This window comes from Macaca fascicularis, chromosome 10 (assembly GCF_037993035.2).
Source record: "Macaca fascicularis isolate 582-1 chromosome 10, T2T-MFA8v1.1".
Classification (NCBI taxonomy): Eukaryota; Metazoa; Chordata; class Mammalia; order Primates; family Cercopithecidae; genus Macaca; species Macaca fascicularis.
Genome location: NC_088384.1, coordinates 105843246 through 105860430, shown reverse-complemented (window position 1 = coordinate 105860430; position 17185 = coordinate 105843246). Strand labels below are relative to the sequence as shown.

Sequence of the window (17185 nt, the reverse complement as noted above, 5' to 3'; positions counted from 1 at the left end):
TGCTCCCTTGATTTTCAGTGTAAGATTTTTTTGCCATATATAACTCTGGAAGTGGCCAGGAGTGGTGGCTCACATCTGTAGTCTCAGCACTTTGGGAGGCCAAGCCGGGCAGATCAAAAGTTCAGGAATTCGAGACCAGCCTGGCCAACACAGCAAAACCCCATCTCCACTAAAACTACAAAAATTAGCCAGATGTGGGTGGCAGGCACCTGTAATCCCAGCTACTCAGGAGACTGAGGCAGGAGAATTGCTTGAAGCCGGGAGGTGGAGGCAGTGAGCAGAGATCACGCCATTGCACTCCAGCCTGACGGACAAGAGCAAGACCTCGTCTCAAAAAAGAAAAAAAAAAAAAAAAAAAAAAAACTCTGGAAGATTTGTGGTCCAATTAATGAGAATCAGCTGACATTCTGGAACCATGGTGTGGATTAGGGGGATGACATGATCTGCGGATGAATGACACGTTGGCTGACATACAGAAACTGTGCCCAGCTTGAAGTGAGACAGTGTGAAAACCCCATGACTGAGTCATGGCCCGAGGAGTGGGGTGAGGGTGGGGAGGTTGGTGGGAAGGGTGGAATGGGGGTGGTTAATTAGCAATTCCTTTAAGTGGGCTCCCTGCCTTTCTGTCTTTTTCTCTGGCCTCATCACTTCCTCTTCCACTTCCTACAGTATCATCTCAAACACTTGCATTTTCAGAAACAAGACGTGACCTCCTGATCTTTGTACATACTGTTCCCTTTGCCCAGAGCACCATTTCTGGGCGTTTCCTCCCTATCACCTGGCAACATTCATCCCTGAGTTTTCAGCTTAGAGGTCAACTTCTCCAGGTAGCTGTCCAAATTGAGGATCTTCTGTCTTGCCAGTGGGGCACGTATGTCCTCTGGATCAGAAAGCAGCATCTCTCTCTCTCTCTTTTGAATTTTTGAGACAGGCTATGGCTGAAGCTGGAGTGCAGTGGCATGATCTCGGCTCACTGCAACCTCCACCTCCTGGGTTCAAGCGATTCTCCTGCCTCAGCCTCCTGAGTAGCTGGGATTACAAGTGTGCGCCACCACGCCTGGCCTGTTATTTTAAAATAATCAAATCTGTCTCCATCCTGGGATTGCTAAATAAATAAATTAGTTAATTAATTAAAAGCAAAGCTTAAAAAAAAAATGAAAGCAGCACATACTTGTGTAATAACGAATATGAACAACTCAAAAATGTGTGGGTTAGAAGTGAGAGGTATTTTGCCCCTCTAATAAATATTAGCTGAATGCATGAATAAATGTCATGTCTATAAATAGATGATGAATGAATGATTGAATAAGAAAACAGTTCTGTCCAGAGAGACCTCGGTTCAAGGTGACCCCCCTCGCCACCTCCCACCCACAAGCGGGCCAGCTGATTTCTCTGAAAGTCTGGGCCCTGGGCCAACGTTTTATTTATTTCTGGGATAGGCCCCTATCTAGGAGTTTTTTTTTTCCTTGGAAACTTGGAGAATGACTCACAAGGACTTTCAATGGGCAGTAAGTGCCCAGGGGACATAGGGTCGCATCCTGTTACTCGAGCAGGCAGGTCCTGGGTAGATCCCAGGAAGGTGGGTTGGTGAGGGATAAAGAGCTCCTGGGCAGTCAGCAGATGGCTGCAGTTCCCCAGGAAACAGCTTCCGGCAGGCACTCAATCTCCAGTTGTAACAGGTGGTGTGGAGTCTGCTGGCCCAGAAAGTCTAGTCCTGCCAATGAACTTGCTGTATAAACTTTTCTGTCTATCAAATGAGGTGAGGTCCATGGAAAATCTAAAGGTTGCCTGTTGAATACTCATCCTGTTCCTTCTTTTTTACTTACAGAACCCCAGTTGGGGGTGGGGGACATTGGACAACAATGTGACTAAGGGGAGGCTGGGCCTCTCTCCGGCCCCAGTGTTTGTGTGTCCAAATGCATGCACGAGTGTGTGTGTGTAGCTGCAAGCACACAGGAAAATGTGTACATCTTGTTTATCTACGAGAATCCCAGCTCCAAGACATCTTCCTGGAGGGATGGCCTAGGCACAAGATGACATTCTACATTCTTCTCATTTTCTTTTTCTGGTTTATTTTTGTTTGTTTCATTTTTTCCCTTTCTAGTTTTCTTTTGTTTGGTTTTGTGTGTGTGTGTGTGTGTGTGTGTGTGTGTGTGTTTCTGTTTCTTATTTTTTGTTATTTTAAATTTTATTTATTTTTCTTCTCACTTTTTTGTTTTGGAGACACAGTCTCACCCTGTCACCCAGGCTGGAGGGCAGTGGTCCAATCTCGGCTCACTGTAACCTCCGCCTCCCGGGTTCAAGCGATTCTCCTGCCTCAGCCTCCTGAGTAGCTGGGGTTACAGGCATGCGCCACCGCTCCTGGCTAATTTTTGTATTTTTAGTAGCGACGGGGTTTCACTATGTTGGCCAGGCTGGTCTCAAACTCCTGACCTCAGGCAATCCGCCTGCCTCAGCCTCCTAAAGTGCTGGGATTACAGGCCTAAGCCACCTTGCCTGGCCTCTTTTTTTTTTTCTTTTTTTTTTTTGAGATGGTCTCGCTCTGTCACCTAGGTTCGAATGCACTGGTACAATAATGGCTTACTGCAGCCTTGACCTCCCATGCTCAAGCAATCCTCCCACCTCAGCCTCCCACATAGCTGGGACTGCAGGTGAGTGCCACCATTCCTGACTAATTTTTGTATTTTTTGTAGAGACGGAGTTTTGCCGTGTTGCCCGGGCTGGGCTCCGACTCCTGGGCTCAAGTGATCCTCCCACCTCAACCTCCCAAACTGCTGGGATTACAGGCTTGAGCCACTGCACCCGGCCTATTCTCACTTTCTATATGGCTTCAGGTAAGTCACAATCTCTTTGTGCTTCAGTTTCTTCTCTGAAGTGGGAATGGCAAGCTGAACATCCTGAGCATGTCTGTAGTCCCAGCTTCTGAGGCTAAGGCCAGGAGTTCAAGGCTGTGGTGTGCCATGATCACTCCTACGAATAGCCAGTGCACCCTAACTCTAAAAATAGTTAAAAGACCAGACACAGTGGCTCACACCTATAATCCCAGTACTTTGGGAGGCTAAGGTGAGAGGATCACTTGAGCTCAGGAGTTGGAGACCAACCTGGGCAACATAATGAGACCCTGTCTCATTTATAACAACAACAAAAAGTAAAAAATAAACAGTGGGGGTTCATGTGAGAAAAGCTGTAAAAACAGAGGATATTGGCTGTGAAATATTGATGCTTGCAGGTTGTCAGGAAAGGGATCTTGTAGGGAATACAGAACCCCTGGTCCCTTTCCTAAAGGTTCTGATGCGGTGGGTCTGGCATGGGGCCAGGCCTCTGTTAGCAAAGGCCCCAGTGACGTTTATCTGCCAGTGAATTTGAAAATCACCGGGTTAGGCCAGGCGCGGTGACTCATGCCTGTAATCCCAGCACTTTGAGAGGCCAAGGCGGGTGGATCACCTGAGGTCAGGAGTGCCAGACATGCCTGGTCAACATTGTGAAACCCTGTCTCTACTAAAAATACAAAAAATTAGCTGGGTGTGGTGCCAGGCACCTGTAATTCCAGCTACTCGGGAGGCTGAGGCAGGAGAATTGCTTGAACCCGGGAGGCTGAGGTTGCAGTGAGCCGAGATCATGCCACTGCACTCCAGCCTAGGCAACAAGAGCAAAACTCCGTCTCAAAAAAAAAGAAAAGAAAAGAAAAGAAAATCACTGGCATGGGAGAAATTCCAGTTCCTCACTTTGCCCCATACACCTGAACAAGTCATCACACTTCTAGAATCCTGATTTCCTCATCTCTAAAGTAATAATAATATGGTTGGACACAGTGGCTCACACCTGTAATCCTAACACTTTGGGAGGCCGAGGCAGGTAGATCACTTGAGGTCAGAATTTTGAGACCAGCCGGAGAAACATGGTGATACCTTGTCTGTACTAAAAATACAAAAAATTAGCCGGGCGTGGTGGCAGCTGTCTGTAACTCCAGCTACTTGGGAGGATGAGGCAGGAGAATCGCTTGAACCTGACAGGTAGAACTTGCAGTGAGCCAAGATAGTGCCACTGCAGTGCAGCCTGGATACCAGAGCAAGACTCTCTCTCAATAAATAAATAAATAAATAAAATAATAGTATTACTAACCTCAGTGGTTCCTACTAGGAGTTGACAATGGTTCTCGACTGAGGGTGATTTTTTTTCCCCAGAGAATATTTGACAATGTCTGGAAAAAGTTTTGGTTACAACCAGGTGTGGTGTTGCCCCTGGCATCTGTGAGTGGAGGCCAGGGATGTTGCTACACATCAGACAACACACAGGACAGCCCCCCAAGCAAAGAATGAGCCAGCCCAAAATGTCAGTAGCACCAAGGCTGGGAAACTCTGGGTTAAACTTATTAATGCACCATGTGCTCTCAGGGAGGGTAGGGACCAAGAAGCATTTTCTGTTGACTTAGCACAAACAAAGTTGCCCACAACATAAAGGTCCAGGAAAATGGAGTAAAGTGCTGGGTGTGAAGAAGGTCAGAGGCAGAGAGAGTCCCATTGTTCTGCATGAGAGGGGGTGGGGAGAGTGGCAGTGGCGCCAGAAATCTCTGAGTGTGACCCACTGAGAGAAGCCAGCTGAATGGCAGGGTTTGCCAGGGCCTTCGTTCCAAGCTGCACTTGAATAGTGAGCTTGAGGTTTTTCCACAGAAGGTGGCACTCAATCACTCAATGAAAGGGACATCGTTTTCTGAAGTTGCTTGTTGCTCCCCTCCCTTTTTTTTTTTTTTTTTTTTTTTTTGAGACAGAGTCTCGCTCTGTCACCCAGGCTGGAGTACAGTGGCGTGATCTTGGCTCACTGCAACCTCTGCCTTCTGGGTTCACGCGAGGAGTCTGCCACCACACCCGGCTAAATTTTTTTTGTATTTTTAGTAGAGACGGGATTACAGCACTTTGTGAGCCACTGCGCCTGGCCCCACTTTTTATATTAAGAAAATACTGACTGTCTAGATCAGTGGTTCAGGAGTGATTTTTGTCTCCCAGTGGACATTTAGCAATGTCTGGAGGCACTGACATCATTGGGGAGGAGGGTTCTCTGGGCATCTAGTGAGTGGAGGTCAGGCCTGCCCCTAAACCTCCTATAGTGAACAGGACAGCCCGCACCCCCATCCCCATTCAAGAATTATTTGACCCAAAATGTAAATAGTGCTGGTGTTGTGAAACTCCAAATTATATGGCGAAATCCTGTCTCTACTAAAAATACAAAAATTAGCCCAGCCCAGTGGCACATGCCTGTAGTCCCAGCTACTCAGGAAGCTGAGGCACAAAAATTGCTTGAACCTGGGAGGTGGAGGTTTCATTGAGCCGAGATCGTGCCACTGCACTCCAGCCTGGGTGACAAAGCAAGACTCTGTCTTTAAAAAAAAAGAAAGAAAGAAAGAAAGAAAAAATAATAAACTCCAAGTTATATAAAAATGTCATTATTGGGGTCCAAACCACCCCTACCGCTCAGGAGGTGGTAAGGGAACAGGTTTTGGGAGGGAAATAATCCTGAATTCTTTCTGTTTGGATAGGCCGAGTTGTCCCCGAGATCATTTGAGAGCCAGAAGGGGGTCCTAGTGGTATTTTGCAGTGTTTCTTGAGGCCCCATTATGTGCCACGCTTCCTGCCCTCTGACTGCAGGCATCTTGGAGGGAGGTCATTACCTCGGAGGTGGAGAAATGTCAAGCTAGTTGAACAACAGGCACCAAAGATTTTGAGGAGTGCAGAGCGAAGAGCCTTGGGCTGAGAGCTTGAGTCCTGACTGTTTCAGTGAGATCAGCAAGTACCTTCTCTCTCCAGCTTCTCCATTTCCACTTCTGCAAACTCTGGACTCCAAGGACCCAAGATGACTGGAAACAAGATGGCAGAGGTGAGGGAGATGCTGAGAGCTGGACAGAGGCTCTGGCACCACTGAAGTTTCCAGAAGTCAGGGCAGAGTTGAGGGCCAAGGAGGTCCAACCATGAGGACAGAGTGTAAGTGGATGTAGGGCATAGCAGAGGACCTGGCCACCTTTCAGTTGAAGAGGAAGTGGTGAAGAGAAAGAGAAGGTTGTTAGGAGGAGGAGGTGACAGAGAGGATAACATCTCTCCAACTGGAGTTGAGGTCTCAAGCCACATGGGGTATGGCTGCAGATCCTGGAGGTTGGTTTTACCACTGCAAATCCCATGTCTCCAGAATATCCTTAGTCCCAGGCAAACTAGGATCATTGATCATCCTGCCCAAACTGCCCACTCCCAATCCCCTTCCCCTTGCCTTCTTCTATTAGAGAGACCAGGAAGCTAAATACTTGGTTCTCCAGTGGAGGCAGTGAGACACGGTTCAGGATAATGAGATGTAGGTTGAAGTCCACTGGGAAGGCATTCCTTCTGAAATATAAACACAAAGTCTGGCAGGAAAAAACATTTGGCCCTTCCTTCCCCTTCTTTAAGTAGCAGAATCCCTGTAATTTTTTTTTTTTTTTTTTTTTTTTTTTGAGACAGGGTCTCACTCTGTCACCCAGGCCAGAGTGCAGGGGCATGATTATAGTTCATTGCAGCCTCGAACTCTTGAGCCCAAGCAATTCCCTTGCCTCAGCCTCCCAAGTAGCCAGCACTACAGGCATGTGCCAACATGCCCAGGTAGTTTAAACATTGTTTTTTTGTAAAGGCAAGAGTCTCATTTTGCTGCCCAGGGTGGTCTCAAACCCCTAGGCTCAAGCAATCCTCCCACCTCAGCCTCTCAAAGTGCTGGGATTACAGGAGTGAGCCACCACACCCAGCCATAATCCCTGAGATTTGGCTGGACAGTCAAAAGCTACATTTCCCCACATATAGATATGGCCATTTGATCACATCCTGGCCTATGAGATGTGAACAAAAGTGACAAGTGCAGCTTCCATGCCAGTTCCTTAAAGCAACAGAGTATACCCTTCCCTGCCACTGCTTGGTTAATGGAGTCAGACAGTGAGTGGGCCAACCAGTTCACTCCTTGGATGAACGTATGTTGATTTGACCTGTACAACATCAGTGCCTTCTTCTGATCCTAGCACCCCAATTTTCCTTCAGACAATGAAGCAAAGGCTATTGGTGCCCTGGCCATTGTCCTAACCTTCAATGCACCCTGGTCCAAGCTTCATCTCTTTGTCTGAGGACTTTCTCAGACCAGCAGGGACCACTTTGCTCTTCCATGCTGGAAGTTCGGGGCAAAAACACTCCTGGTAGCAACTGTCAGACAATGACTGACAGAGTTGGTAGATAAATACCCCAGCTACCTCAGCCTTAAGATGGGATAACACTGAAGTCTATGTTTGCTATGGTTTGAATGTGTGCCCCCAAAAGCATGTATTGGAAACTTAATCCCCAATTCAAATGTGCTGGAGAGTGGAGCCTAATGGAGCCCTCATGAGAACAGATTAATGCCGATTGTGAAAGGTCTTGAGGCTGCGAGTTCAATCTCTTGCTCACCCTTGCCTTCTCTTACCTTTTCACCTTCCATCATGAATGATACAGCACGAAGGCCCTTGCCAGATGCCAGCACTATGCCCTTGGACTCCCCCGCCTCCATAACCATGAGCCAAATAAAATTCTATTGTTTTAAATTGCCCAGTCTGTGGTATTCTGTTATAGCAGCACAAAATAGACTAAAACGATGCTCTACACTGGCTGGCAGAGTTCACTGATGGGATTGTGCTCCAGTTGTCCACAGTGGTAACTTGCTTGATAATACTTCCTGTTTCAGCAGGCTTCTTTTCTCTGTTTCATTCCCTCAATCACCTAATGGTGCTTTCTGGAATCATCTTCCAAATAATCCACTTGCACCTCAAATCCTCAACTCAGAGTCTGCTTCTGAGGGAGCCCAAACAAAGGCATGAAACCTACTTTCCCATTCCCCATTCTCAGTCTATGTGGTTAAAGTGGGCCTGAACTCCACTCCAGGATGCGTCAGACTCAGGTCTGGCCAACGACACCGCCATACCTCTTTCAGGTACAGTGATGGTTCAGGGATGACCACCTGAACTCAAACAAGGCCAATAACAGTTTCATCCAGGATTGATGTTGAAACAATTGAGAAAGAGAAACATTTCTGCTGTGGTTTCTAAACTGTCAGGATGTTGGCTTGTGAGCCCACAATCCTCTGAGAATGAAGCCACATCAGACACAGAGCAGTGAGATGAAAAAGAGAAACCACATCCCAATGGCTTTAGGTGCATCTTTGGTTCCACTGCAGTGTAAATAATTTTTTCATTTATTAGGCTGGGGCATGAGAACTCTTCTGTCCCTCGCAGACAGGACTACTCCCTATTGTTTCACATGTTTACTCTCCCTGTCTGGCCCCTGAAACCACTGGGGTTTGCAGTCTCTGGATTTGGCTGCAAACCAGTTTTTGCTTGAGTGTTCTTCCTGAACACTGTTCAACCTGAATGCTTTAGCAACACGATGGGGCAAGGACAGTTACCAAAAGTTCAACGTGGTGGAATAACCTGATTGGGAAACCAACTGTCTTTCATTTACTCAATTCCAGGGTCACTGGGAAAGAATGAAAGGCATTTCCCTACTCTTTGCCAAGAAGGTAGTTGGGGCTTTGTGATGGAAAGGACTGGGTCTCTTTTGTCTCCCATGCAGAATTAAGAGACCATCCTTCCCCAAAGTCTGCGTCAGAGGGTCTCAGACTATAAAGGCAGGACTACCTACTTGTTAGGGGTCCTGGAGGAGCTTGTTCCAAAGGTGGAGGTTCAGGTCCCAGGACAGGTGTCTCAGTCACCTGGGAATTTGTCTTTCAAACATGTTTTCAATTTGTATTTCAAACATATTTCTCAAAACACTGAGAAACTTGGGATTCTTTTATTTGTATGTATACTTTTTTTTTTTCTTTTTTAGATAGAGATGGGGGTCCCGCTATGTTGCTGGTCTCAAACTCCTGAGCTCAAACAGTCCTCCCACCTTGTTCTCTCAAAGTGCTGGGATTATAGGCATGAGCCACTGTGCCCAGCCTAGCATTCTTTTATTTGTAAATGACAGAAGCCCCATTTGAAACTGATTTATATGCAAAAAGCAATTTATTGGCTTAAGTAACTGAAAAGTACTGGAGTAAGTAACTGAAAAGTACTGGCTTCAGACCTGGCTGGATTCAGGAACTCAAATGAGGTTACCAGACATAGTCTCTCGCCATCTCTTGGCTTTGCTCTTCAGTGAGTTGGCTCCAGTCTTAGTCTCTACTTGATAGCAAGCTGGCAACCACTAGCTCCAGGCCTGCATCCTGCCAGGTATGAGTGTGGTGGGAAAGGAGGTCACTTCCTGGAAATGCTGCTGAAGTTGCAGCATTCACTCTGATTGGACGAACACAAGTCATGGCACGTCTCTGAACCAATCATTGTCACTCAAAGAAGGCAATGCTTTGATTGTCCAGGCCTGGTCACATGCTTATTGGTGGAACCAAGGGGTAGAAACAGGCTCACCTGAACTGCAGGGAGTGGAAGCGAGGGAGGGGAAGTTTCCCAAAGAAATTGGTGTCCAGTATAGTCTAGTCTAGGCCATAAATCTTCCTCTCATGTTTCGGTGCTCTGGGCATCTCAGCACTCTGGGAAGTCCAAGTTGGTTTTTGGTCCAGATCACAAAAACAGATCCATGGTGCCCACTCAGGAAATCATCAAAGCCATATGGCAGGGTGTGGTGGCTCATGCCTGTAATCTCAGAACTTTGGGAGGCCAAGGATGGAGGATCACTTGAACCCAGGAATTTGTGACCAGTCTGAGCAACGTATCGAAACCCCATCTCTACAGAAAATACCACTGTTAGCCAGGCGTGGTGGCACGTGCCTGTAGTCCCAGCTACTCAGCAGGCTAAGGTGGGAGGATCAATTGAGCCTGGGAGGTCGAGGCAGCACTGAGCTATGATCATGCCACTATACTCTAGCTTGGGTGATGGAATGAGACCCTGTATCAGAAAATAAATAAATAAATAAATAGTAGGTTAGGACAAAAGTAATTGTGGTTTTTGCCATTTTTTTAAAAAGAAACGGTAAAAACCACAACTACTTTTGTACCAACCTATAAAGTCCTAAAAGAGATTCTGTTGATTACTTCACCCCCCTTCTCCCCTGCCAACGAACCTAATTTTGTTGGAATGAAACGCAACACGTCAGGAGCAGGAAATTAATTCCGATTGGTCTGAGCCAGCCATGGAAATCCTGTGGACAGTCTTGGAGTAAGCATTGGAAGCAGTCCTGGCAGTTGAGGCTTTGGTGGAGGTCTGCTGAGGGTTTCTGGGAAGGATGTTCCTTTCTGTTAAAAGAGAGAGACTTTCCCACCTCCCAACTTCTTTTCTCTCATAAACATATTCTTCCAGCCTTTGGACATTGCTGTGCTAGAATGTGACATTTGAAGTTGCAGCAGCCATTTTGAGACCATGAGGAATCCTTCAGAAGCTTAGAGGCATTTGAACCAGAGCAACTCCATCCTGAGTAGGGGCTGCATGAAATAAGGCTGAGACCTACTGGGCTATGTTCTTAGGCAATTAGGCATTCTAAGTCACAGAATGAGACAAGAGGTCAGCACAAGATACACGTCATAAAGATCTTTCTGATAAAACAGGTTGCAGTAAAGAAGCCGTCTAAAACCCACCAAAACCAAGATGGCGATGAGAGCGACCTCTGGTCATCCTCACTGCTACACACCCACCAGCGCCCTGACAGTTTACAAATGCCATGGCAACATCAGGAAGTTACCCTATATGGTCTAAAAGGAGAGGCATGAATAATCCACCCCTTGTTTAGCATATGATCAAGAAATAACCATAAAAATGGGCAACCAGTCATTCTCAGGACTGCTCTGTCCATGGAGTAGCCTTTCTTTATTCCCTTATTTTCCTAATAAACTTGCTTTCACTTTACTATGCGGACTCGCCCTGAATTTGTTCTTGCACGAGATCGAAGAACCCTCTCTTGGGGTCTGGATTGGGACCCCTGTCCAGTAACAAGCTAATCCAATACCCCAGAACTGAGACGCTGAAACAGCCAACCCTGAAACAGCCCACCTATTGGTGTATTGTTACCTGAGGTGATACTAAGTGCTCTAGTCACTTAAGGCCGTCTTGACCCAGTCTAGTTACATTCAACCCAAAGCACCCTGATGAATCCACCTGCAGGTAAAGAGGGCAGAACAAAAAAGGTTGTGACTTCTTGGAGACTATTCCGGTTCAAAAGCTGGTTGAGCCTCTCCCACTTGGCTCCCTCAATGTTCTATTAAGAAGCTCTTGCTACTTCCTGCTGACCAGGTCATTTAAAAGAAGAAGAAGAAAGAGCTGTTGCACACCATAAGCGTTCATCACTCATTAGGACACTCCCATTACGGGCTGGGTGCTGTAAACTTCCTTGTCAGTCTGAAAGTTGCCTGAAGCCTCATGCAAGTGTTTACAATACAGAGGGTGAGAGTGGGCTGGCTGTGGAGAGTCTAGCCTCTAACATTTTTATTTATTTTTTTAAAATTTTCATTTGTTAATAATTTCTGGGTTTTTTTGTTTGTTTGTTTGTCTTTTGGAGATGGAGTCTCCCTCTGTTGCCCAGGCTAGAGTGCAGTGGCATGATCTTGGCTCACTGCTTCCGCCTCCTGGGTTCAAGCAATGCTTGTGCCTTAGTCTCCTGAGTAGCCGGGATTACAGGCATGCGCCACGACGTCTGGCTAATTTTTGTATTTTTAGTAGAGACAAAGTTTCACCATGTTGACCAGGCTGGTCTCGAACTTGTGACCTCAAGTGATCCTCCTGCCTTGGCCTCCCAAAGTGCTGGGATTACAGGCATGAGCCGCTATGCCCAGCCAATAATTTCAAACTTATGGAAAAGTTGTACAAATAAAAATAGGATAAAGAATATCTAGGCCGGGCGTGGTGGCTCAAGCCTGTAATCCCAGCACTTTGGGAGGCCAAGACGGGCGGATCACGAGGTCAGGAGATCGAGACCATCCTGGCTAACACGGTGAAACCCCGTCTCTACCAAAAAATACAAAAACTAGCCGGGCGAGGTGGCGGGCGCCTGTAGTCCCAGCTACTTGGGAGGCTGAGGCAGGAGAATGGCGTAAACCCGGGAGGTAGAGCTTGCAGTGAGCTGAGATCCGGCCACTGCACTCCAGCCTGGGCGACAGAGCGAGACTCCGTCTCAAAAAAAAAAAAAAGAATATCTATACGCCCTTTACTCAAACTCACCTATTGTAAATACTTTATTCCATGTTCTTTATCATTTCTTGCCACCCCCTGCAACGTGTATATGTGTGTGTACATAATTTTTTGAACCATTTGAAGGTAAATTATATATATCATGACCCCTTACCACTATATGCTTCTGTGTGTATTTGCTAAAAATAGGGCTATTATCGTACACAACCCAAGTACAGTTATCAACATAGTGTCTTTTTTTTTCTTTTTTTCTGAGACACGGTCTCACTCTGTCACTCAGGCTAGAGTGCAGTGGCACAATCACAGCTCACCGCAGCTTGGATCTCCTGGACTCAAGTGATCCTCCTATCTCAGCCCTCTGAGTAGCTGAAACCACAGGTGTGCACCAACAAACCCGGTTAATTTTTTTTTCTATTTTTTGTAAAGATGAGCTATTGCTATGTTAGCCGGGTTGGTCTCGAACTCCTGGGTTCAGGTGATCCTCACATCTCAGCCTCCCAAAATGCTGGGATTACAGGTGTGAGCCACCACACCTGGCTGGTATCTTACTATAATTAGTTTATTTAATCTACCACTTGTATTCCAATTTTTTTTTTTTTTTTTTTTTGAGATGGAGTCTCACTCCGTAGCCCAGGCTGCAGTGCAGTGGCGTGATCTTGGCTCGCTGCAAGCTCTGCCTCCCAGGTTCATGCCATTCTCCTGCCTCAGCCTCCCGAGTAGCTGGGACTACAGGTGCCCACCACCACGCCCGGCTAAATTTTTTTGTATTTTTAGTAGAGACGGGGTTTCACTGTGTTAGCCAGGATGGTCTCGATCTCCTGACCTCGTGATCTGCCTACCTCAGCCTCCCAACGTGCTGGGATTACAGGTGAGCCACTGTGCCCAGCCCAATTTTTTTTTTTTTTTTTTTTTTTTTGTGAGACAGATTCTCACTCTGTTGCCCAGGCTGGAGTGCAGTGGCGCGATCTCAGTTCATGCAACCTTCACCACCCAGACAGAATCTCCCGGGTTCAAGCAATTCTTGTGCCTCAGCCTCCTGAGTAGCTGGGATTACAGGTGCCTGCCACCATACCCGGCTAATTTTTATATTTTTAGTAGAGATGGAGTTTCGCCATGTTGGCCGGGCTGGTCTCAAACTCCTAAGCGCAGGTGATCTGCCAGCCTCAGCCTCCCAAAGTGCTAAGATTACAGGTGTGAGCCACCACGCCCGGCTCCAATTTTGTTAATTGAGTCTATAATGTCATAAGGGATTTTTTCTCCTTCGGTACAGAATCCAGTTTAGCGTCAAGTATTGCATTCAGTTGTCATGTCTCTTTAGTGTCCTATGATCTGGAACATTTCATAGCATTTCTTTGTATTTTATGACATTTTTGAAGAATGCTCTTTCTCCACTCACCATCTTTTTTTTTTTTTTTTTTTTTTTAAGAATAATGCTCCTTTTGAGCTTGTTTGATGTTTTCTTGTGATCAGATTCAGATTATGCATTCTCATTCATCATTCATTAGGATACTCCCACTATGAACTGGGTGCTGTAAACTTCCTTGTCAGTCTGAAAGTTGCCTGAAGCCTCATGCAAACATTTACAACACAGAGGGTGAGAGTGGGCTGGTTGTGGAGTCTGGCCTCTAACATTTTTATTTGTTTTAACTTTCATTGTTAATAATTTCTTTTTCTTTCTTTTCTTCCTTTTTTTTTTTAGATGGAGTCCCCCTCTATCGCCCAGGCTAGAGTGCAACCTGATTCTACAACTTGGCCACATGATCGTGAGCAAGTTACATACCCCTGTTTGAGTTTCAGTTTCCCCTCTGCAACAACAAAAAAAGGTTGGATTAAGTAACGATTAAAACCCCTTCCTAGATTTCTACTGTCATTTTTTATTTTTCACCAATCCTCTAGATTCTTTTTTTATTTTCTTCTAAAAGGAAAAAAGGCCCCGGGGTGTAGTGGCTCACACCTGTAATCCCAGCACTTTGGGAGGCCGAGGTGGGAGGATCACCTGAGGTTAGGAGTTCGAGACGAGCCTGACCAACATGGAGAAACCCCGTCTGGACTAAAAATACAAAATTAGCTGGGTATGGTGGGGCATGCCTGTAATCCCAGCTACTCGGGAGGCTGAGGCGGGAGAATCACTTGAACCCAGGAGGCGGAGACTGCAGTGAGTCAGACCACACCACTGTACTCCAGCCTGGGCAACAGAGCAAGACTCCATCTCAAAAAAAAAAAAGAAAAGAAAAAAGAGGAAGAAAAATGCCTAGACCCGGAATTTGCAGAGGAAAGAGCAAGACTCTGTCTCAAAAAAGGGTTTAGAGGATCAGAGAAGAGTCACCAGTCAGATTGAGAAACCAAACACATCCAGCTGCTGGAGTAAAACTGCGAAAGGGAGGTGGTGGAGAGGTCTCTGGGAAGCAGTTCTTTGTGAGTCTACAGCCAAGAACCGGGTCATGGGCCTAAGCCAACTTTTGGAAAGCAGGCCAGCAATTAGGAAAAAGAGCTAGAGGCCAGGTGCATTGGCTCACGCCTGTAATCCCAGCACTTTGGGAGGCTGAGGCAGGTGGGTCACCTGAGGTCAAGAGTTTGAGACCAGCCTGGCCAACATGTTGAAACCCCGTCTCTCCTAAAAATACAAAAATTAGCCGGCATGGTGGTGTGCGCCTGTAGTCCCAGCTACTTGGGAGGCTGAGGCAGGAGAATTGCTTGAACCTGGGAGGCGGAGGTTGCAATGAGCTGAGATAGTGCCACTGCCCTCCAGCCTGGGTGACAGAGCAAGACTACATCTCAAAAAAAAAAAAAAAAAAAGCTAGAGGTAGCATAGGAAAGAGCAGAGAGCAGTCCTGAAAACAACCATAATCCAGTTTGATGGTGTTTCAACAGGGAAAACACAAAGTGCAATGGGAGCCCCAAGGGGTTACAGAATCCAGCCTAGAAATCAAGAAAGGTGGTGGTGGCTCATGCCTGTAATCCCAGCATTTTGGGAGGCCGAGGCGGGTGGATCACTTGAGCTCAGGAGTTTGAAACCAGCCTGGAAAACATGGTGAAACCCCGTCTCAACTAAAAATACAAAAATTATCTGGGCATGGTGGTGGGCGCCTGTAATCTCAGCTACTCAGGAGGCTGAGGCAGAAGAATTGTTTGAACCCAGGAGACGGAGGTTGCAGTGAGCCGAGATCGCACCACTGAACTCCAGCCTGGGTGACAGAGTGAGACTCCTTCTCAAAAAAAGAGAAAAGAAAAGGAAAGAAAAGAAAAGAAATCAAGGAAGGCCTCTTGGAGGAGCAAACATTTGAGCTGGGACCTGAGGATGGAGGAGATAGCCACATAAAATGGGGGAAGAGGGAGAGGAATTAGCATATGCAAATGTCTGGAGGTAATATAGGATATTATCAGAGGTGTTAGAACCAGAGTGACTCCGTCTGGAATAGGGGCTGGGTAAAATGTGGATGAGACCCGCTGGGCTGCATTCCCAGGAGGTTAGGCATTCTTAGTCACAGGTTGAGATAAGAGGCCAGCAGGATTGGTATCACAAGACATAGGTCATGAAGACCCTGCTGACAAAACAAGAGGTAGTAAAGAAGCAGGTCAAAAGCCATCCAAACCAAGATGACAACAAAAGTGACCTCTGGTTGTCTTCACTGCTCATCATACACTAACATGTGAAAAGACAGTCTCCCCAGCGTCATGACGATGTCCAGAAGCTATCCTATACGATCTAAAAAGAGGAGACACCCTCACTTTCAGGAGCTCCCCAACCCTGCCCTGGAAAACTCATGAAAAATTCACCCCTTGTTTAGCACATAATCAGAAAGTATCCATAAATATACTCAGTCAAGCAGCCCGTGCTGCTGCTCTGCCTACGGAATAGCCATTCTTTTATTCTCTTTCTTTTTTCTTTTCTTTTTTTTTTTTTTTTTTTTTTTGAGATGGAGTCTCACTCTGTCGCCCAGGCTGGAGTGCAGTGGTGCGATCTCAGCTCATTGCAACCTTGGCCTCCTGGGTTCAGGCAATTCTGCTGCCTCAGCCTCCCGAGTAACTGGGATTACAGGGGCGCACCACCAGGCCCAGTTAATTTTTTGTATGTTTAGTACAGATGGGGTTTCGCCATTTTAGCCAGGCTGGTCTTGAACTCCTAACCTCAGGTGATCCCCCTGCCTCGACCTCCCAAAGTACTGGGATTACAGGCGTGAGCCACTGCGCCTGGTCTTTATTCCTTTACTTTGTTAATAAACTTGCTTTTGCTTTACTTTGTGGACTCATCCTGAATTCTTTCTTGTGAGAGAATTATTTCGTGGGGTCTGGATCAGGACCCCTTTCTAGTAATAATATTAGGTAACTAAAAACAGTTCAGTCTGGCTGGGGAACAAGTACGAAGTGGGAAGGGTCGTGGGTGATGGCAGGGGACCAGGAGGTGCCAGATCTTGCAGATCTTTATCAGTGAGGAGTTCAAACTCTGTCTTAAGAGTACTGGGGGACTGGCCAGGCACAGTGGCTCATGCCTATAATCCCAGCACTTTGGGAGGCCAAGGTGGATGGATCACCTGAGGTCAGGAGTTCAAGACCAGCCTGGCCAACATATTGAAACCCCATCTCTACTAAGAATACAAAAATTAGCTGGGCATGGTGGCGGGTGCCTGTAATCCCAGCTACTCAGGAGGCTGAGGTAGGAGAATCGCTTGAACCCAGCAGGTGGAGGTTGCAGTGAGCGGAGATCGCACCACTACACTACAGCCTGGACAAAAAGAGCAAAACTCCATCTTAAAAAAAAACCTAAAAAAGTACTGGGGAGCCATGGGAGGGTTTGAAGCAAGGGACAGGTAAGTATTCTTGATGAAAAAAAGTCAAACTCCATAAAATATTTGAAGAAGTTTATTCTGACCCAAATATGAGTGATCATGGCCCGTGACACAGTCTCAGGGGGTCCTGAGGACATGTGCACAAGATGGTCAGGTTACAGTTTGGTTTTATACATTTTAGAGAGACAGAAGTCACAAGACATAAAAGCAATACATGTAATGTATACATTGGTTCAGCCTCAAAAGGCAAGA

At 46.5% G+C, this 17185-nt stretch overlaps 1 long non-coding RNA gene across 2 annotated transcripts; it reads left to right on the top strand.

Moving 5' to 3' along the window:
• The first annotated feature begins 1500 nt into the window (after positions 1-1500).
• Positions 1501-16235, top strand: LOC123567299 (uncharacterized). Of its 2 annotated transcripts, none has more exons than XR_006690222.2 (3): positions 1501-1759; positions 2694-2834; positions 13846-16235. It is a non-coding gene; the product is annotated as an uncharacterized lncRNA (long non-coding RNA). The 2 variants fall into 2 exon arrangements; XR_012419535.1 differs by lacking the exon at positions 13846-16235 and adding an exon at positions 5802-7582.
• Positions 16236-17185: the final 950 nt, after the last annotated feature.